At 47.9% G+C, this 21,812-nt stretch overlaps 1 long non-coding RNA gene and 1 pseudogene across 1 annotated transcript in view; both read right to left on the minus strand.

Moving 5' to 3' along the window:
- Positions 1 to 2,929: 2,929 nt before the first annotated feature.
- On the minus strand, positions 2,930 to 4,782 carry LOC146189106 (uncharacterized; annotated as a pseudogene).
- Positions 4,783 to 6,262: 1,480 nt separating this feature from the next.
- Positions 6,263 to 21,812, minus strand: part of LOC146189107 (uncharacterized) — a 35,080-nt gene continuing 19,530 nt past the window's right edge. Inside the window, exons 6-7 of the long non-coding RNA XR_014707275.1 lie at positions 21,460 to 21,576; positions 6,263 to 6,464 (exon numbers count right to left, since the gene is read on the minus strand). This is a non-coding gene — a long non-coding RNA (uncharacterized LOC146189107). The remainder of the gene's footprint in view (positions 6,465 to 21,459; positions 21,577 to 21,812) is intronic.

The raw sequence follows: 21,812 nt of genomic DNA on the forward strand, positions 1-21,812 counted from the left end.
AGCCATTGGCATAGTTGAGAATGGCAGATTTGGAGTCGGAGATAATTATGTTGGCAGATGTAGAGGTCAGAGCAAGCGCGATGGCTGCCTCTTCTGCCTCTATGGCCGAATTGGTGATGATTGAGCTGGAGGTTAGAAGTTTTGCTTGATTGTCGGCTACCGCCAGGGCCATACGGTGGCCTGACGTATATTCCGCTGCGTCCACATAGGCCACCTCATGATCCTCGCCATACTGTTTGTGGAGGGCCCGAGCCCTTGCTATTCTGCGGTTCCCATCTCGCTCAGGGTGCATGTTCTTGGGGAGGGGGGTATATTTAGGTTAGAGCGGAAGATAGAAGAAAGGGGGACACCTTTGTAGGGTGTGTAATTGGGTTTAGGTTTAATTTGGATAATAGAGCGCGGCCAGCCTCTGAGTTCGACAGACTGTATATTTGGGCTTCTGTAAGTTCCTCAAAGGTGTTGTGGACACCGAGTTTGAGAAGCCGATCGTCGGATGTGCTGGGGGGAAGGAGTAGAGCCATCTTCGTGCAACTCCGCAGGAGCGCGTTTAACCGGTCTCTCTCCTTCTGTCGGAGGGGAAGGTATGGAAGGGCATATACGGTGCGGCTTATGATGTAAGCCTGGGTGAGGCGAAAGGTGTTTCGCTCGCGTAGGCCAGCCCAGCGGTTCGCTATGCGGCGAGTCAGTCGGGTGGCCTGTTGAGCGTGTATTTGGAGAGCCTTTATGACTTCTCCGTGCTCGCCATGGGAGTGAAGCATTAGCCCTAGCACTCGGATTTTGGATACTAGTGGGATGGAATGGGTACCTAGCGTGAGGGAGATGGGAGGATTGACGTTGTCCTGTTGCTTTGGGTGGTAGAGAAAGAGCTCTGATTTTGAAGGGGAGCAGGTCAGGCCACGCTCCCGTACGTATGTGCCGATGGTAGTTAGTGTCAATTGTAGGTGCTCTTCTATTTCGGCGTCACTGCCGTGGTTTGTCCAGACAGTGATGTCGTCGGCGTAGAGGCTGAAATGGATGTCGGGGATTTGAGCTAGTTTTTGGGGTAGGTGAAGAAGTGCTATATTGAAAAAATAGGGGAGAGGACGGCACCCTGGGGCGTACCTCGTGCTCCCAGCATGATGCTTGGGAGGCGGTGGTCGCCGAAGGTAAGTGTGGCTGTGCGGTGGCTGAGGAAATCTCGAATGTAGTTGTACATCCTGGCGCCGACTCCCAGGCTTCTAAGGTTCTGTAGGATAGCTGAGTGCGTAACGTTATCGAATGCCTTAGTGAGGTCCACACCTAGAATAGCTTTGGTGTCGTAGGTTTGGGAGTCGAGAATGTGCTGTTTTAGCTGTAGAAACACGTCCTGTGTGGTAAGCCCAGGACGAAATCCAAACATACAAGTGGGCATAAGATTGTTGCCTTCTAGGTACTGGCACAGCCTAATCTGGAGTACATGCTCCATGAGCTTTCCAACAGAAGTGATGGGGATGGGTCTGAGGTTAGAGGTGAGCAGAGGTTTCCCATGTTTGGGTATGAAGACGATTTTGGCCTCTTTCCATTGCGGTGGGAGGGTGTCCGTTTGCCAGCACTCGTTAAACTATTCAGTAAGGGCGGCAACAGATTGAGCGTCGAGATTCCGGAGTGCCTTGTTATGGACCCCGTCTGGACCGGGGGCTGAGGATGTGTTAAGTTTCTGGAGATCAGCCTGAACCTCTGCTTCTGTAATGGGTTGGTCGAGGAGGTCGTTAGGGGGGCCTGCATAATCGGGGTGCGTTACAGGAGGGTGTGTAGGGAAGTACTGATTTCTAAGTTTTTGGAGAAGTTCCAGTGCAGGTGTATCGGAAGAATGCATGAGTTTGGTGAAGTTGTGTCTTTGGGTAGTCTTTGACTGCGTGGAGTCTATTAAGTGTCGAAAGAGGTTCCAGATCCGAGGTAGACTCATGTTGCCATCCAGCTTGTTGCGTAGTGATTCCCAGTTTTGTCGTGAAAGAGTTGCTGCATGCGCCTCTATCTCTTTTTTAAGACAGGCGAGGCGGCGTCTGTGTGCGGTTCCAACGCTGCTTTTGCCAGCATCGTTCTAAGCCTAATTTAGCTTCGCATAAACGTAGGAGGTGGGAGTCAACTGTGTCATTGGGAAGTCCTCTTGTAGGGGAAGAGTTGCGGATCGGACAACACTTTGTAGTTGTTTGGACCATTCAGTGATGTCCGTGATGGGGGCGAAGGCGCGGGCTGCTCTACGTGATCAGAAAGAGTCCCACTTCGTGAAAGTGGAGCCTCTGGGAGGCCTGCGGGGTAGTTGAATGTGTAAGAGAATTTCGATGATGCAATGGTCGCTACCTAGATTCTCTTGTGTGTTGCACCATGCGGCATGAGGGAGGCGATGTGCGAACGTAAGGGCTGGTGTAGTGTCTCTGCAGACACTGGTTCCTGTGCGCGTAGGAAAGGTAGGGTCGTTGAGCAGAGAGAGACCGGTTTGTTGCGCGTCTAACCACACCCGCCGTCCTATTGGTGTGTCGTGCGGGTAACCCCAGGAACTATGTGGGGCGTTAAAGTCTCCAACGACGAGTAAGGGGCACTTGCTTGCTATGCGCTTCGCAACTGTAAAAAGGCGTTCGAAGTTGCTTTTGAGGCACTTAGGGTGGCTATATACATTCAGGACGAAGAGGCTGTTCGCTCGAGCGTGTTGCGGAACAAGCTCAATTAAAAGGTGATCAACATCTTAATTGCTAGGGGATGGGAGATGGTGGTAATTGAGCTACTAACTAGAAACGCTATGCGAGGGGGTGTGGCTGATGTGGGCAGAATAGGAGTAGGGCCGGGGAGGGTGAGCGGGTTGGAGGGCTCCTGCAGGGCAAGGATGTCAGGTCCCGTAGCGCAGGACAGCAATTGGAGGACCACATGACGCTTCTGGCCAAAGCCCCGGCAGTTCCACTGCCAGAGTGTAAAGTTACGGTTCGGAGATGCCATCATGAGAGTCGATATGGAGAGAAGCCATAACGGGTGGGTGGGAGTCACGAGCTACGGCAGGGATAGGATTGTCTTGTCCTTCCGGTGCTTTGGGCTTCTTTCGTCTATTTGGGGTGGGGTCCCGCTTTGGGAGGCACGTTGCGTAAGAATTGAGCCGGGATTAAAGATCGTTATAGCGGTCAAGAATCCTTGCGTTAGCACGTCGAATCGGTGAGTAAGAGTAGCATTGTCTTGTGTTATGTGGATTACAGCGTCTTTGAGGGTTGCACATTCCTGGTTGATGTGAGTGATAGCGTCCTGCAATTTTGCCTCAAAGCGTTTAGCAAGGGACTCAAGCAGGGTTGGTATGTCGTCTAGTGAGATGGGGGTGGAGGGAGGGGGCGTCGTGCACAGAGTTGAATTCGTAGGGGGTTCTGTGTCAGGCTCCATTGCTAGCAAATCAGGAGAAGTAGGGTGGGAGTGGCTCGGCAAGGTGTGGGTGGTGGGTGGGTTTGAGGGTGGTGGAGGTTGGGATGCGGTAGGAGCGAGGGCAGGGGGAATGGGAGAGCCAGTGGCAAGAGCACTTATCTGGGCTTCCAGTTTGGCGATGTGCTGATGGAGGGCGATGGCTTCTGCTGGGGCTGCTGAAGCTTCTGCTTTGGCTGTCGCTGCCTCCTCCTGGGATTTCTCCAAGGCATGTTGTAGATTGAGAGTCGCTGTTGCGGGTGTCTTGTGCTGGTGAGAAGAGTTGGGGATGTCCCAGGCTTGTTTCAGCGGCACTGTCCAGGCTTGCTTATGCTGGCTGGGCTGGGCGCGTCCGGACGATAGCTGGGGAAAATTGTCCCTGGATGCGACCGATTCTTGCTGCTGCGTTTGTAGGTGGCTTGGCTGTTTCCGTGGCTGGTGAAGGTTTCGCCCCTTGCACGATCCCGTACCGGTAAGGTGAGGGCCCTCGCACAAAATGCACTTGGGCATACAAGGAGAGTCTTGTTGCGAATGTCGTGTTTCACAGCGGGGGCAAACGTTGGTCTTGGGGCTTGGGCATACGTCATGACGGTGACCCGGCTGTCTGCAATTGGTACAGGCGTCCGGACTGCCGCGGTATGGGGTGCAGCGGTGGATGGCTCCCATGTATTTGATGGAATGTGGGACTGCGTTTGCGTCGAAGGTGATTAAAATGGAGTGCGTCTTTCCCATGCGTCGGACTGCTAGTATGGTATACTCCGGATTTTTTCTGACGAGGTCTTCGTAAAGTTGCGTTGGGGTCTCGTCATCATAGGCATTTGTGATGACTCCTCTGGTAGAGCCCGGTGGAGGTGCCACGTAAGCCGCGCACGGGTAGGTTTGGTTGCCAATGGTGAGGGAGGTCAGCGTCTTGAGTGTCTCGGCCGTTGGGAGGTGTGTTGTTGCCATGGTGAAAGTGTTGTTGGTCGGGTGGATGCGCAGGCAGAAGTCGTCCGGTAGAGTAATTTGGAGCTGGCTCTGCACTGCCTTCCAGAGTCGAGGTGTTGGGACGCCTCGGAGTCGTAGTTCACCTCGCGGGCGAACGACCACTCGGATAGCGTTGGGTGGGAGTGGTGGCAGCTGCTTGCTGCGCTGCACTGTGAGACGAGCCTCCTTGGTCGCAGGTGGTAGACGGGCCGGCACCTTGCCGCTCCCGGCTGCGGCTGCGGCGTCGCGCGCAGCGTTCCTGGCGTTCGGGTTAACTGCCTCGGATGTAGCGTTCTCGGAGTGGCTAGGTGGTTTCGACGAACTGGCTGGTAGGGAGGCGTAGGCTTTATACAGGACTGGTGTCCAATCATCTGACAGTAGCTCTTGTGCGGTAACGGTTTGGCCTTCAACCGTTACTTCCATGACAGCGGCTGGTATCGCCGGCGGTGCCGGCGGAAGAGCGGACGCGGAATTGGGCTTAGCTGGGCGGCTGAGCGTCTCAGTCCGATAAATGTTCTTAACACAGTAAAAGTCAGATTTCGCCCGGAATTGGCGGTTTTCCTGTCTTCCTTAGGCACTTAAGTTGCTTTTCGAGCAGATTAGTGGCCGTAGGAGAGATTGGGCAGGAGTAGCACGTACCGTTTGCCGGAGCCGACGTTCCAGACATCCGCTCAGGTTGGCCCCCTAGCGGCTAGTAGATGTGAAAGCACTGTTTCACAAAGTGCAAACTGCCACAGTTTGGAAAATTTTTGAACTTCTTTATTTGACTGGTTTTAGAAATTAAAGAAGGCAGGCAGTATCTGTCAATTCAGGATACTGTGCCTTCTTTCTAGATGCTGGCCTACAATTGGAGGTACGTATGTTATGAAATTGCATTCCTGTCACAAAGCAGCCTCCATCTTGACTAGCTGGATGAAGCTAAAACCATGTGTAGCGGTGGTAACGAATGTCATTTATCCCTAGACTGGCATTTATCAGTGAATAGTATGTGCGTGACTAGATTATTTACCGCAAAATTCCATGCTTGAAGGTTCTTCTCACATAAAGTGGTGTGCTGCGTCCATGGCAGCTGGCCCATTGTTCACATTTCTCTAGGCCGCGATGGTCCTTTTGCGGTTACTTCAAAATGACGCTTCAAATAAAGCAAAACAATTGTCGTTTGTGGAGTGCACCGAAGTAACTAAGACTTATACTTAAAGGAAGCTACACCAATTTTAGATATCGATGAGTTTAGAGCGGTTCAAGGATTATATCTTACACTTAAAGCATGCGAAATATCTTGGTGATATCATTTGAAACAATAGAGCAATTGGCGATTAAACCCGCGACGCCTCAGGCTTCGCCACTGTACACAGCTACGGGTGGGGGGCGCATGATGAAGTCATTGATGGTTGAAATAAAAACAAGGCTGCCTAAAACAAATCCGTAGATATGTTGATTAGCACGTACAGTCCGAAAAGGAGCAGTGGGGCGGGGGTGAGGGCAACGACTATTAGAAATATCACCGTTCGGCTGTAATCCCCGAGCTTTTCGGCAGAATTTCAGTGCTGCGAGGAGCTCAAGATTTTGTCGTGGATACGCTATCAGATTGAACGCTTGCACACACTTTGCATGCATTACCTACAGCCTATGCAGGTTTGAATCCTTGAATATCGCTAAATTTATCAAAAAGTGATTCAATTGCTTTTTAAGCATGCGCATCTTTCGGTCATTGTTAGCCTTGAAATGCAGCTGTTCCGATGTTTCAATTTCGTGATCTCACGGGCTCAGCTAAGAGCCAAAGCCAACATTGTCCACCTCGGCTTAACGGTAACGCGATGTCTAGTATGCCCCGTTGGGCGTGGTTTTTAATCTTATCTATCGGCTTCTTGAAATGATACAAAACAGTGTTGCACGATGTGGGATTCATATTTTATTGCAAAGGTAGAGTCTGCACGCCTTGGCCTCGCCCGTCTGGACGAGCTGGTGCGGACGGTTCCAAAGGTGAGAGGACTGCATATGGAAGGAAGTAGTGTATACTTTGGCACCGGCGCCGGTTCCCCGCAACTGCACACCCTCCTCGTGGTTGATGACATTCGTAATCGGCACACGGGATCACCTCCGCACTGCAATTCAGAATTAAAGAACAACAAGTAGAACTACTGCTGCAAAAGACACACCTTTCAGACAATTGTACACAAAAGTGCTTTGATGATATCGATCCACACACTCCGTTGCTATACCATTTCGTATGTATTATATGCTATCTGCTTGATTATATGTCATCTAGTCTTACTAGGTGAAACACCGACGTGCCGCATTTACCTAACGCTTCCAGCCCAGGTGCTTTGCTTATAAGCCTTCAAGTGGCTCTCCCCTAACAATCACAGTTGCAGCTCAAATTGGGCAGAGTACATCTAAATGTTTCCGACGGGAGATTAGGAAACCTTTAACTGCATTACGAATCGCATGATTTTTAGAGCTGGACGCTCCGGCTCAAAATTATACAGAATATAGATAAATGCTCACAATATATGGATGGTTGTTGTTACCTTTAAAGTCCGATCACTCAGTTGCTCGGTTATATGGAAAAAAATGTTAAAATACACTTCTATTGGATGTAAGAAGATCAAGCGGCAAGTAAATCTACTACAGTTAACTTCACTTCAGGGCTGAACAAGGATGCGTTAAGAAATCTAAATGCAGTGACTAACAGAATTCTAAGTAGCCTCAACTGGTTACATATCTCGCGGCGTCAAGTGTGTTTGGAGGAGAGAATAGTTTTTTTTTAAAAAACGAAAAATGTTTACTTAAATGTACATTGTCTAGATATGTATTTGTTGGCGGATTTCCTTGTTACATCTAAAGAAAACGAACACGCTTGGAACAGTGCATGCTAGAATTAGTAGCTTCTTGAACTACCATCTAACCCGGAAGCAGCACAAAACCGTAACAGGCCCTTCGTTTTTCACATTTTAAGAAGGCTTAAAAATATTTACATTTTGTGAATGTTGAGCATCACTATTGGAATAGAAAAATCGCTTAAAGCCAGCACTAAAATGAAAAGTATCCAGCAAAAGCACGCATATCATCTTGACTAGGTGCTCATCTGCGAACTGAGGCGTTCCCCATTTTTCCTTGTTTAGTTCTTTTTCATATCTTGACAATAAGAATGACAATTTTTAAACCCCACTCTGAGAGCAGCACCGAGAACAATAAGGCATTACATATATGAAAATTACGTGTGAAACTTACATACATAAACTAGAACTAGCACCGTTGGCGTCTACTTTGATGATTCCTCATGGGGGTTCTTCAACTTGTTAGTAACTGTCACAAAGGTGTGTTAAGGACAAAACATTTAAAAGCCCTATTGTCGCTATATGCGCATGCATAGCGGGAAATATCCATGTGGTGGAGCTGAGAAATGGTGTCAATTGGTTGATAACACAGCCATGTAACAGATGTGAATGACGCTCTCATTCTTGGGGCGTACGAAGGCCCCAGCTGCGCTGACTACATCGGGGGTAGCCAGCTGGGGTACTCGGGCAAAACTAGAGTCGGCATCTACAGCTGCGAGGGTGCTTTTACGTGAAATATTGCGCGTCCAAAAGCGAACTAAAGCCAAGAATAAATGAATGATCTTACATCTTCCCTTTACATTGTCAGAAACAACGTGGGTCACATAGCAGTCAAAAAAATTAAGCAGGTGATAATCGCTCTTAACGACAAGCTTTCAGCAGAAAGCTATATTCACTGTCGATGATGGAGGTAAGCTTAACACCGAAAAACTTTGTGCATGCAAATGCGCATTGAGCCCCGAAAACTATGCGTGTATGAGAGCAGTGACTGGAACCTTGGCATCGAGCGATGTTGTTTTGTGGAAGAGAAATCAAAATTAATGCTCATGTGATGCGACGGCTGCCTCTCAAAACGCCGCTCAGCTTACTCACCTGCATATAATGCAGCCCACGCAAAAAACCCATACCCTATTAAGCATCAACATTATATTGTTGCGAAGAAGAAGATCGGAAGTGGCGTGAGAGGGGCCCTCGCACCAGGCCAGCCATTAATTAATAATCCTTGACAATGCCACCATGTGGTGCCGTTTTGTTGCTTGTCGCCACGCAACATTTTGGTGGAGATGCGGGGTGCGTCATCCCCATTCTCGCCTTGGAGCATCGATGCCATCCGTAAGCCAAGACCATCGACCGAGAGCCCTGGGATATCGCCGCGCAGCTTTGCTCCAGCCCTTCCGGCTCAGACCGGACGAGCAGCAACTACTACCGCCCAGCCCCGATGGACCCGATGGACCCGAATAATCAAAAGACACGAACACTAAACCTCCGCCCCGCCCGGCCTCCCGACGCGACCTCAAGCCATCAGACCCATTGATACTTTGATGGCGGATGGCTGAAGAGCTCTAGCGGAGGCGGATCACCCAAGCATCATCGTAGTCATCGTCATCGTGGTGGCAAGCGCATCATTCTCTTCTCTCTTTTCTTGAACATCTACACCGTCACGTAAACGTCGTCTAAAAAGAACCGATCGGGACTATCGCTTGTTGGCCCCGGGAAGTGTTGCGAAGATCGGCAGTGGCGTGAGAGGAGCCCTCGCGCTAGGCCAGCCATTAAAACATCCTTCACCCCGTGACCATATTGTGCCGTTCTCTTTGCTTGTTGCTGTGTAACAATATGATGCAGGAAGAAGTCCAAAGCGACAATGTCGCCCGCCCGCCCAGGCAGGTGAGGCCGGGACCAATCAGCCTCTCAATCTCTGCCATCGCTTACGTTATGCAAAGGTACACCTGCATTATAATAATATTGTGAAAACCCAAGTCAGCAGTACATTAAGAATTGCGTGTGACAAATTTCCCCTTTGTTCTAGGCAAGACTGGTGCGCTATTCTTGGTCGCGTCTCAATTATTTATGTTCCTCATTAACCCTTTCAGTGGCATAATTATTTCGTTTAAACATTAGTTTCGGCCTAATATTTATGTTTGTTTCTTTTTAGCGCCAGTGCTTAATATCTTACACCCATAGAATAAGCAGAACCTGTCAGCAAGATAGCGGAAGAGGAACAAAGTTCGCTTTTTTGTGAAAGATATATTGCCGTTCCTAGTTGGTAAAAATAGGCTCTATTATGATCTGGCTTCTAGACTCTATGTTTCCGCGGCTTCTGCAGCGGTTGGAGAGTTAGAGCCGAGCGGGTGGCGAGCGCCGAATGCTCTTTGCAAATCAAGATGCTGCGCCGCACGACTTGCAACCACTGCGGAGTAGCTTCACCGGCGAGCATGCCTCATTTGCGCCAGACAGTCCGACGTTTTGTCTGGGCCATCCTGTCCCCCCTCGCGCCGTGGCGGAATACCAGCGCGCTCGCTATTGAACCTCTTTGGTTGCCAACTCCTTCCTCTGGAGTGGACAATTAAAACGCCAACGCTTTTCGGGGCCTATAAGAGAAGGCGCTGCTGCTTGTCGCGGATGCCCTCGTGAGCGTCGTTGAGTTTAGTGCTGCTCGCCTGGAGTAGACATGGCGGAGACTCCCTGGCCGTCTATAGTTTTGCCTTTTGCCATGATTGCAAATAATGTAAAAATACAGTTTTCGTTCACCTCATCCCGTTGACTCGTGGCCTTGATACCCGCACACAGACCGTAATCGGAACAACACCCTGTTTGCATGGTAATGGATGATAAATTCGCACGATGCGACAAGATTACAGATAAGAAGAGTGCACTCTGAAAATTCTGCAAGGTGACAACGCAAAACTACACAGGAATTGCCCTTTAGGAATAAAATGCGCCAATGATAACTTGAATAGCGCATAAAGCATTTCTTTTTGAAAATGTCAGAAACTTCAGGAGCTTGCATGTAGATAGAGATCATGATGCCTTTCCGCAATGCTCTTGACGTGTACAGTCTACATTTATGGTCTGTTTAGTAAAAAGTAAGGATATGCCTTGAAACTCTGTCAAACCTATCATTATACTATCAGCTAATGTCATATTAGTAATTGTCATATTATAACTACTCTAAACAACCATAACGACTGCACTGAACTTGCATCGAAATGAGAAAGTAGAGCTGGAGTAAAAAATCATCTAATCAAGCGAACGTGCAAGTCTCGTTAGCACTCTGAAGTACTGGCAAGATTGGCTTCACGGCTTATAAGAAAAATGCATGCCATATCCATACACTAGCTCACTTCTTTAGGATCCGAACCGATAATAGGCACAGCTTTCTGGAACAGTTTTGGCACCGTGTAAGCAATATGTACAAGGTGCAAGCCAAAAATTTAACTTCGAATATCTGGTGGTTGGATGCCGTCACGAAATCGGCGCACATTTTCATCAAGCCGGCACGGCGCGAGGCCCGCGCGGCTTCGCGTGGAAAGCTCGAGAAAAACCTCCTTCCCCGCGCGAGAGAGCGCGAAGCCTTGTACTTGTACGCGTCGCCGCCGCCCTCTTTCCCATCCCCCGGCGATCACGCGGACTCGTCAAGTCAACGCCATAGAGGAGGCGCTGGTCAAGCTAGAATATGCCAGAAAAATCCAGAATCTTCTATGGGACCTAGCCAATGACGACGCGCGGCTCGACGGGAGGAGGAGAGAGCGCTATAACCAGCGAAGCTAAGTTTGTGTGCGCGCTAGCTTTGGCGCGTGCTAACAGACAGACGCGGCGCGCCCTATTTAAAGAGACCGCGCCGCTTGTGTAGTCAGTCAGTCAGTGTTTGCGACGTGCTCGCCTGTGCTTCGGCTGGACTCCCGGGGATCACCCGCTGCTGGCAAGCCCACGGACCTGCAAGGGAGCGGCGCTCGTCTCGTATGGCGGCCACATCGTGACTCTTGAGGCGTCGGACTGCAACAGTGCCCGGTGAACAATTTGATGTTTGTTTGTGTAACTCTCTCGGGTTTGATCTGTTGTAAAGCCTCTATGTTAATGAATCATTCTGTAGTTGCATGCTTAGCGTTTGTTATTCTGTGAACCTCTCGTCTGTGCATTTCAAGTGATCTTGTGTATCCCTTTGTATCGTCTCTTGCTGTGCATAAATTGTGTTTTGTTTGTTACTTGTGACTCCGATCCTTACTCTGGTTTGAACCGGCGACCGCTGGGCACCAAACGACCACCCCCTTCTGTCACTACAAGGTAGTTGAATTCCGGCTGAGCTTGCCACGCAAGTCGAGGGCATCTCCTTTGCGACCGGAACAGCTACCCCCACTCACTCTAAGGGTGTCTGGGAGTGTGCGCACCGTTAAGGGCGCATCGTTAATAATACCCCTAATTATTAACGGGTGACAATTATTCTGGCATTAGCGACAGGACAGTTTCGTGCACTCAAGCTCAGAGAACGGAGAACGAGTTTGAAGAGTTTACGAAGAGGTTGTAAACTGTGCAGCAGCTGAGCGATAGCGAGAGGTCGGGCCGCGCGGAAGCGTTTAGGCGAGGTTCGCTAAGCAGACTTTAGGCTACACCCAAACGGTTTGCGCTTCAGAGATGAATCTGAAAGAGTTGATTGAGGATGGCACTCAGCTAGGGTTGTCCGGTGCCGAACTGTGCAAATGGGTTAGCCATAGAGAAAAAGAGGAAAGAGAGAGGGAAAACGAAAGAGAGAGAGCAGAAGCAGAACGAGAGAGGGCTCTAAAAGAAGCCGAGAAAGAACGAGAGAGGGCTCAAAAGGAAGCCGAGAAACAACGAGAGAGGGCTCAAAAGGAACCCGAGAAAGAACGAGAGAGGGCTCGAAAGGAGCGAGAAGAAGAATTTCAGCGAGAAAAGGAATTACTTACTATGAAACTTCAGCTCCAAAGGTCAGGGAACAACAACGGTTTTGCTGAAGTGCATAGCCCCAGTGAAGGACATAGCAGCTTGCGGATAGACGCAAGTAAATTGATCCCGAAGTACGACGAGAGAAGAGACGATCTCGACGCGTTCCTCTTGCGCTTCGAAAGGATCGCCATAAATGCAAATTGGACAGACGGTGAATGTGCCACCCTCTTGAGCACTTGCCTTAGTGGCGAAGCATTAAGCGTATTTGGAAGACTTCCTCCTGAGGATGCCGGCAGCTATAACAAGGTGAAAGCTGCATTACTTAAAAGGTTTAGATTTACGACGGATGGGTTTCGTGAGAAGTTCAGGACTGGAAAACCTATGGACGGTGAAACGGCAACACAGTATATTGCGCGACTGAGCCATTATTTTGACCACTGGATTGAACTCTCAAAAATTAAACTAGGGTATGGCGCACTTCGCGAGCTCCTAATTAAGGAACAATTCCTGGACAGCTGTCACCCTGGTCTGTCGCTTTATTTAAAAGAAAGAAAAGCGCATACATTGGACGAAATGAAGGATCTCGCAGACCAGTATTTGGAAGCCCAGGGAGTCGAAAATTTGAGCAAAATTGTAAATTCTGAAACCCCTCGAAAGCCCGAATTCCTGCAGACACAACCTAGCGTGAAGTCAACCCCGAGGTGTTATCTCTGCGGACAACTAGGCCACATCGCACCTAACTGCCGCAAACTCGCAACCAACAATCCGTCCTCGTGTTGGAAATGCAGACAGAAGGGCCACAAAGCGATGTCGTGTCCCGACGCTGACAAGACAACTCCGCAGGCGGCATGCGCGAGGACTCTGACAGAGTCGGAATGCCGCCTGGAGGAAGAAGATGCCGATGGCTTTGTTGAGCTTAAGATCGGCAAGAAAGTCCGCGTGGTGCACGGCCTAGAGGAGGAGGAAGCAGAGAAGGTGGTTAAACGGAAGAAGGACAAGAAACTCCGGGTGATTAACGCCGTAGTACACGCGCAACCTGGATTTGCGGTGAATCGTATGCCGGTTTTGAGGGGAAAGATAGGAAGAAAATCAGTTTCTGTGCTACGAGATACAGGTAGCAGTGCCGTAATTGTTAAACGGAGATTGATCCATGAGAATGATCTGACTGGTGAGAAATGCCCTGTGAAGCTAATTGACGGTTCAATTCAGTTGCTACCTGAGGCAAAATTTGAAGTGCAAACGCCATACTATTCTGGAAAACTGACAGCCCCGTCCATGGAACGTCCTATCTATGATTTCGTGTTAGGAAATATCAAGGGTGCAACATTTCCCGAGAATCCTCATCGAAGTTCCGCGCCTGTGTGCTGCAGTGAATCTAAAAAGAAAAAGGGAAGGCGAGGCAAGCAAGGCCATGTGAAGCCGGAGGAAAAGCCCCGAGAAAAGAAAACAAAAGGAAGCACCTCAGGAGGAAGCCGAAAAGAAAGAGGCAACACAGGAAATGAAATTAGGAATGCCTAGGCCGTCGTTGATGCAGGTAGCCCAAGTGTTTTTCCTACTTATGGGGGCATTGCTTGGGATATTTCACCTTCAGCGGAATAATACCGGTGCCTAGGAAAGAACACTACTACAGTTATTCTTTTTGTTGGTCTGTGCGCGTTGGCACAGGGTCCTGTATATCCGTCGGCGCTACTGGTTGTAGGGGCAATTATCGGCACACATTGGTTATGTGATTTGCAAGGGGACTATAAGTCATGCCTCAGTGAATTTTCAGTAGCCCGATCGGGGAACATAGAAGCGTCTCAAATGCGAGAGCCTAGAGCGAAGGCAGAATCCCTGGCGGACAGAAGCGTGTCACGCACCGATCGCGGGTTGGAATTACGCTCGGAAATTTAGGTTTGTGCGCTTCGCATTTGAAAAGTTGTGTGTTGTTGATTCCTATGTGTATCCGACAATAGTGCGTTGATATGTTTGGGAATATCAGGTACTGAAGTGTGAAAAAAAAAAAAATTTCATCTGAGTTTGCGCAACTTGAGACTTCTGATGTGTGCATTGTATTTGTGATTGCAGTTCGTGAAATTTGTGCAATGTATGTGCGTGACGTGAACATTTGCTCCATATAATTTGTGAGCGCATGCATGTGCGCGCGATGTTCGTGGTTGTTGTGAATATTGTGGGACAATATTCTTTAAGGGAGGGGCAGTGTCATGAAATCGGCGCACATTTTCATCAAGCCGGCACGGCGCGAGGCCCGCGCGGCGTCGCGTGGAAGCTCGAGAAAAACCTACTTCCCCGCGCGAGAGAGCGCGAAGCCTTTTACGCGTCGCCGCCGCCCTCTTTCCCATCACCCGGCGATCACGCGGACTCGTCAAGCCAACGCCATAGAGGAGGCGCTGGTCAAGCTGGAATATGCCAGAAAAATCCAGAATCTTCTATGGGACCTAGCCAATGACGACGCGCGGCTCGACGGGAGGAGGAGAGAGCGCTATAACCAGCGAAGCTAAGTTTGTGTGCGCGCTAGCTTTGGCGCGTGCTAACAGACAGACGCGGCGCGCCCTATTTAAAGAGACCGCGCCGCTTGTGTAGTCAGTCAGTCAGTGTTTGCGACGTGCTCGCCTGTGCTTCGGCTGGACTCCCGGGGATCACCCGCTGCTGGCAAGCTCACGGACCTGCAAGGGAGCGGCGCTCGTCTCGTATGGCGGCCACATCGTGACTCTTGAGGCGTCGGACTGCAACAGTGCCCGGTGAACAATTTGGTGTTTGTTTGTGTAACTCTCTCGTGTCTGGTCTGTTGTAAAGCCTCTACGTTATTGAATCATTCTGTAGTTGCATGCTTAGCGTTCGTTATTCTGTGAACCTCTCGTGTGTGCATTTCAAGTGATCTTGTGTATCCCTTTGTATCGTCTCTTGCTGTGCATAAATTGTGTTTTGTTTGTTACTTGTGACTCCGATCCTTACTCTGGTTTGAACTGGCGACCGCTGGGCACCAAACGACCACCCCCTTCTGTCACTACAATGTAGTTGAATTCCGGCTGAGCTTGCCACGCAAGTCGAGGGCATCTCCTTTGCGACCGGAACCGCTACCCCCACTCTAAGGGTGTCTGGGAGTGTGCGCACCGTTAAGGGCGCATCGTTAATAATACCCCCTAATTATTAACGGGTGACAGATGCTCATCATAATCACTCAAGCAATGGCAAACGACACCCGGGGAAGCGCTGATGTAACATCGGCGGTAAAGGTTTACGAGATGTATGCTCATGGGGTGGAAATATTCGGGTCTGGCCATGGGTTTCTTCTGTTTCTTAAATGATATCTTTCTTGACTTACCTGCAAAGTTCGGCTATATGCTGACGGCTGTGTCCTTTACAATGATGTGGAAAACTCTTCTTATGCAATAAACTTCAGAGAAACTTAGATTCTGTTCAATGATGGTGCTCGAAATGACAAATGGAACACTTAAAAATGCGAACTTATCTCGGTCACTTATAAGCTTTCCCTATGCAGGCTGTTTCAAATTCAAGTTTATAACATTCTTACAAAGGAGGAGTCGGGACTAAAAGCTGTAGTGATAGCTTGACTAAAGGTCCCGATTCCTTGAGATAGCGGAAGTACAGAAGGGAGACGAGCGTTACACTTCACATTATCATGGGCAGGTCACAAAGGGCCATACTTAGGAAGCGCGAACGCACTTGCAAGAAACCACACAAGAAAAAAACACCTGTTGTGAAAACAACTAGAATATACACAGTATAGATGTCACATAACAATCAAAAAAGAATTTCATGTGTGCTGCTTTCATACAGAGAAAATGTCATGGCAGTAATGAGGAATTTTATGTTTTTAATTGCTGTTAATGTCAAAATGCCCATGGTGTAATTTGTTTAGCGAGACGAAAATTGTGTATTTTAAGGACTATTTCATAGAGCAAGTTCTTGGTGTTGAGGTGACCCAAGATTCTCTGCGTCTTGTGTTACGGCAGCTGATATTTTCTTTGTGTTGACTAAGAAGTGTGAAGGGATTATCACGTTGTTGAAAATGGTAGTTATAGCATAATAGAAGCCTCTAAAAACTATAATGCAAAGACTGGAAGGATATCATTTTATAAATATAGTTCTTGTGGGGAAAAGATATGGCACATTTGCTCCCTACCTAGCCCCGCGAGGAGAAAATGGGTAACAGGCCATTCGATGACATTTAATAAACAAAGGAAGGAAAACTATATAACTCTAAATATTCCTGTTTAGTACTGGTCATTTGCATATACGTGAACAACACACATGTAACTTCTGAATTTTTAAGTTAGGTAACTTAAATGAACCATGAAAAGCTATTTATTAAAATTACAAAATGCTCACTATATATAGGTATCCCGTCATTCCTCTCTGCAATGCAGAAATGTTCTAGCTGACTTCATTATCACCAAACATACTGGCGATCGAAAATGATGCTCTTCCTCTCCCAATCAACTCACCACACGAGGGCGCGAAAGAAAAAAAATTAAGAAAAGACGTTCAGATGGCGGTACACCACTCACGTCTCGGTCGCCTAACTTGAGAGCGGCCTGCGCGCGGGGGCGCTTAGTTTCCACACTATGTCAATGGGGAGGCTTAGCGCAGCGGTGTGTGGCAAATTGATTGGGAGCGGTCGCCAGGACCAATTTTAATATTTCCGAATTATTGGCTTTAGGCAAAGTTTTCAAATCAGACTCGAATACTCACACAGATCATAGCTATGAATTTTTTGCATTATTATTTTTCCCTAAGTATCATTTCAGGGATATTTAATTGATCGGTAAATAAGCTTGACTGAAAATTGAGGGTTAATGTTAGTGGGTTAGGAAAGAATTGGTGAGGGAGCAGTGGTAGGTAGGCCGTGGCCCAGGTTACTCATGTCTTCAGCCGCATTTCTGGCTCACAGCATCAACACGAGCTGATGCTGCGCATCCTAACCGCTCTATTTGAGGCATTATGCGGCTTGCCCTACATGCGCATGTTGTCTTGTATATTGTCACACTGTCGCCTTACCAGACACGTTCGCTTTTGTACCGTGCGGGCCATATGTTACGGAACAGGGCTGTGCTTGGATGCATGGTAGTAGATGGCTAAGTGCAGTGGCGTGAACTCGGCTTAGTGTGTCAAGAGAAAGAGAGCACTTTCTTCGCCTCTTGCAACACGTCCGTATTTTATCCTCGCATGCTTCTGGTACTGTGAAATGCTCTACCGACACCGGCTTAGGAAAGCGGAGAACAGCATCTACTTCAGTGTTACCCTCCATCCCAATGTTGGAACCCAAACAATCGTGCTTTGCCTACCTGGGTCTTACTTCCGGTGGGCCAGGGACTCCCTGTGAGACTGACCCTGTTGTTTAGGAAGGCTCAACACATGATTTTTTTTCTTCGGTTTGCTTCCGCGATTGCTGTGGTTACTGCGAACTCTTCCGCCACCCGGATGCATTTGGTTCGTATACTTTTTTTTTGTATATGGGCTTGCCTTGTGATTCAGTGACCGCGGCTACGACAGCCTCTCTGCCTCAGTACCTTGCTTGTCTTCTGTGTGAAGACAAGAGAATCCAGACGAAGACAAGTCGAAACGTTGGCTCGACTTGAGAAGAGAAGCTTCCCCTATAACAACATTATTCAGTGCCTTGTTCATACCATGTAGCCATCTTCTTTCTCTGGTTCTACCTTGGATCATTTCCGTCTTGCTGAATTTATGATATCAGAGACCATAGTTGGAGCACTATCACTATCTGTAATGCATCTTATTATATGACCCTCTTGTTTCTTATTAAGCTTATCATTCTGGAGATGTGGTTGGTTACATTGTCTTGGTTACTTTATATTGGAGATAATAGGGGATAAGAAGTCACTATCAGCAGTGCGTCTTTTTACTTGATCCTCCTCCGTTTGCTTCTTATCCTCCGTATCATTCTGGAGACCTGTTTTGGTTGAATACCCTACTGAAAAGTCTGTAAGGGGGCAATAACCTCACATTTTCTCACACAATCTCACTCAATTCACAAAAGAAATCACGTACAAGTCGCATATAATTGCATAAGTTGTCATAGTTTCTTGTACATTATCATAAATTATGACCGATATTTTATGATAATGATATGTCCCTTATGAGACTATGCGAATAAAAGATTTTATGAGGTTATTGCCCCGTAGAACTTTTGGTTTTCAGTAGGGTAGTAACAGATTTAGTCCTGTGATCGTACTCACCGGCTTGTAACCCTAGCTTTAGAACTTTTTTGTCTGTTTGACGAATCGGGCGTCCATTCATGACTATGTCAATGTCCACTGGTTTGTACCAGAGAGGGTGTAATGTTATGTATAGTGACATCTCCGTGAGCACTGCATTTTGCTAAGCGGGCGAAATCTTTATATTCTTGCACAGTGAGCTCTAATATTCTTTTTGCCCGGCAGACCCCTTCCGGGTACGTATAAAGCTATCGCCTGTGTATAATGCGTGTTCTGTGTGTGTGGTATAATCCTGACATCTTACTACTAATACCATGACAATTTTCAATAGCATTGGAGATAGAAGTCGTCCTTGTGATGTGTCCTTGTTTAGGGTTGTTCTGGTTCTGACCGTATGGTATTAATCCCAATGGTGGCTGTTCTGCCCGTTATGAACGCCTTGACATACTCCGTCTTTCTTCCGCTATTTTTTGCTCAGACCTGACTAAACTGCGGCCTTCAGATCTACTGCGAGGAGGATGCATTCATTTCTTGACGGTATTCTGTTTCTGACAGTCTCCTTGAGATGCAGTGCGCCGTCCTGTGTGGAGAGCCTGGACCTGAAACCTAACATCGTTTCTGCAAACAGGTCGTTTTTCAAATAGTTACCATGTCTGGTGTTTATAACTTTTCATAATACTTTCTCAAGCAAGTGGTCGGACAAATAAGGGCGGAGTTTATAATGGCTAGGGGTTTTGCCTGGTTTTGGGATGATTATGATCTCCGCGTGTCTCCATTATTCAGGAACTGTGCCATGGTACCAGCGTTAGTTGATAAATCCCGTTAGTGTCATGATTTGCTTGTCGTGTAGGTTTCTAATTATAGCACTGGTGATATTATCCTTACCTGGACTGTATTGACAAATATTCCGGCCGCTGTGTGCAATTCGTGTGTTGTTATCCGGGTGTCAAGCTTGTGGTTGTCTTCTCACGTGTTTTGTATCGGGCGTTGTGCTGTGTATGTACTTTGCCACGTTAACTTTACCAAGGGTGGTGTATGACATGCTTGTCTGTTCCTCGAATTTCATGCGATATACTTTGCAGTGTACTGCTGTATTCACTACGAGTTTTTTGAGGAATAAGTTGTCTAAGCAGTGCCCACATTTTGGACCTATGAAGAGTTCCATTTAAACTTTCGCAGATTTGGTTCTAGTTATTGCCCGTAATTTCAGGAGGGTATTAGATTTTTTCTTTGTTATTCTAGAAATTCTATGTTTAAGTTTCCTGTTATATGTCTGCTTTCTCTATCGGTCGGTCATCCCCTTGCGTGCGTTCCATAAATGGAGTAAGTGTGTGCCTGCACGCGGGAAGAATTTTGGGGACTTGACTTCTGTTGTGTTCATCTTATGGGTTTATGTGATCTTTTGTGCCCATTCTAAGTTCATCTCTTGGTGGTCTCTTTTTCGGCCTCTGAAGTTGTGCCACTGGGTGCTTTTAGCGTTACGTGAGGGTCTACTGCTCTCCGCTAAGTTTTCCTTAGTTTGTATAGCGTAGTAGTTTTTACCGAAATTGTGTGTGGTGTTGGTCCATATATCTATTCTATGTTCTGGATTAGTATCAGGCTGGGACAATATCCCTGGAAACCCTGTTTGCTCCTTTGGTCAGGAAAGCCAGGTTGTTCCTTTCCATGTTGGTTAGAATTGATATTTCGCTGGCAGAGTCTATCTTACACCCCTGTTCTTTTGCCGGAAGTTAAAGTCGCCCACTATTACCAGGCGTTGTGCTTGGTCTCGATACGTATTCCATTATTGCACCAAAGTTGGCTTTCTGGAGACTGCGCCAAGGCTGAGGCTCTACAGTGAACAAAAATCACTCTCTGACGCAGGACCTACGAGTTCAGTACATATTGCTCGACATCAGAGGGCACAATACAAACAAGAAACTTATGACCAAGATCCAAGATAGCACCTGAGATGTCAGTGCAGTCTACGCTAGGATGCTAAATTGGAGACTGCAATGATCACCTTAAAGGAATAGGGCACCCGACCAGGCAGGTGTGCTTCAGATGCCCCAAGCAGGGTCATCTAATGGACGTTTGCCCAGAACATAAACCTCTGCGCTGGTATCCATACTTTAATCGCAAGAACGTCGAAGGAGACGTATGCGCCCTCCATAAGTGAGTGGTACGGTGAAGCGCACGCAATAGGATAGAGCAGATGCAATAAACGACTCAAAATATATCCAAATAAAGCTGACGCTAGACAGCAAAGCAACTGATAGTCTGATGTGGTTCGACAGTGAAGAAGCCGAATGAAAGAAAGAAAGAACGGCGTTTCAGGATCTAAGTGCGAGCCTCCCGACGCTCGCTCCATGCCACCAAACGAGGACGCGGACTTCCGGAGTCTACGGAACGCCGCCCGGATGCGAGGAACGGAAAGATACTGCCCAAAAAGATTATTCGGTTCAGAAGTACTTCTCCCACTGCTCTTGACGGAACAGTACTAGCCAGGATAGATGCCGCACAGGGCGCTTACCGCGAGCTAAAAGACGGAAACGACAGATTTAAAATGAGACTAGCCTTTCCAGAACAAAGATCAGTACATTGGAGCAAACTGCGCACAGGACCACGCACGAGTCACGGCGCGGACGACGCCGTCGACGCAAACGACCATGTCCCTTACCCAAGCCACCCCTACGATACAGAGCAACGTGATGCTAGCATTTCAACAGATCAAAGAACAGAGGACCTTTATCGTACACAACAAAATAGGAGCTGAAACCAAAGCGTTTCCAGAAATCCCTATTTGCAGGAGACGCGCATTCAGCTATATCAAGAAAACGAAATTACTATCGAAATATGGCAAATGTATTGCGACCACATTAAAGCGAAGACAGACATTAGAAACAGACAGTCACTTGAGAGCGGTCGCCATGAAGTCTTTTTTTGTATACATGGAGGTGCAAGCCTCGAGTGCAAGCATCATTTGCGTCTTGGCTGCTATCAGTCCTGCTGACCCTACATTAGATTCTTTTTACTTCTCAAGCGATGGTACAACCAGGCTCTGCCTGCCAGCAGTGTTCATTACATGTTTGACATCCTCGGTATGCCTTGCTGTATTCAAATGAAAAGATGATAGGGACATACGAAGATTCACTGGATGGCAATTAACGAAACATTCTCACCAATAAGCAGCATGCGCGCGTGCAGGTAACAGGCCGGCGGTCGCCGCACACGCGATGCAGGTATTACACACGAGTCCGTTGTCCTTGATGGCTTCCTCGATGTCTGTCTAGATTGCGCTGCGAGAGACATACGTCAACGTCCATTACTCCAACATAATATGAGAGCACAAACGAAAAAATACGGTATACCGAAGCAACCTCGAGACAACGCCTCGTAAAGGCATAATAGCAGCACTCTCATTCTGGAGGGAGTAAATATTTTCGCTTTGGCGAGAAGTGAAATAGACAGGAAGGCTCAATTATCTGGTCTGGATCCTTATTTAGCACACGTTACGAGGAGACTCCGCAAACTA

This window comes from Amblyomma maculatum, chromosome 5, assembly GCF_055883805.1.
Source record: "Amblyomma maculatum isolate TAMU_Amacu chromosome 5, ASM5588380v1, whole genome shotgun sequence".
NCBI lineage: Eukaryota > Metazoa > Arthropoda > Arachnida > Ixodida > Ixodidae > Amblyomma > Amblyomma maculatum.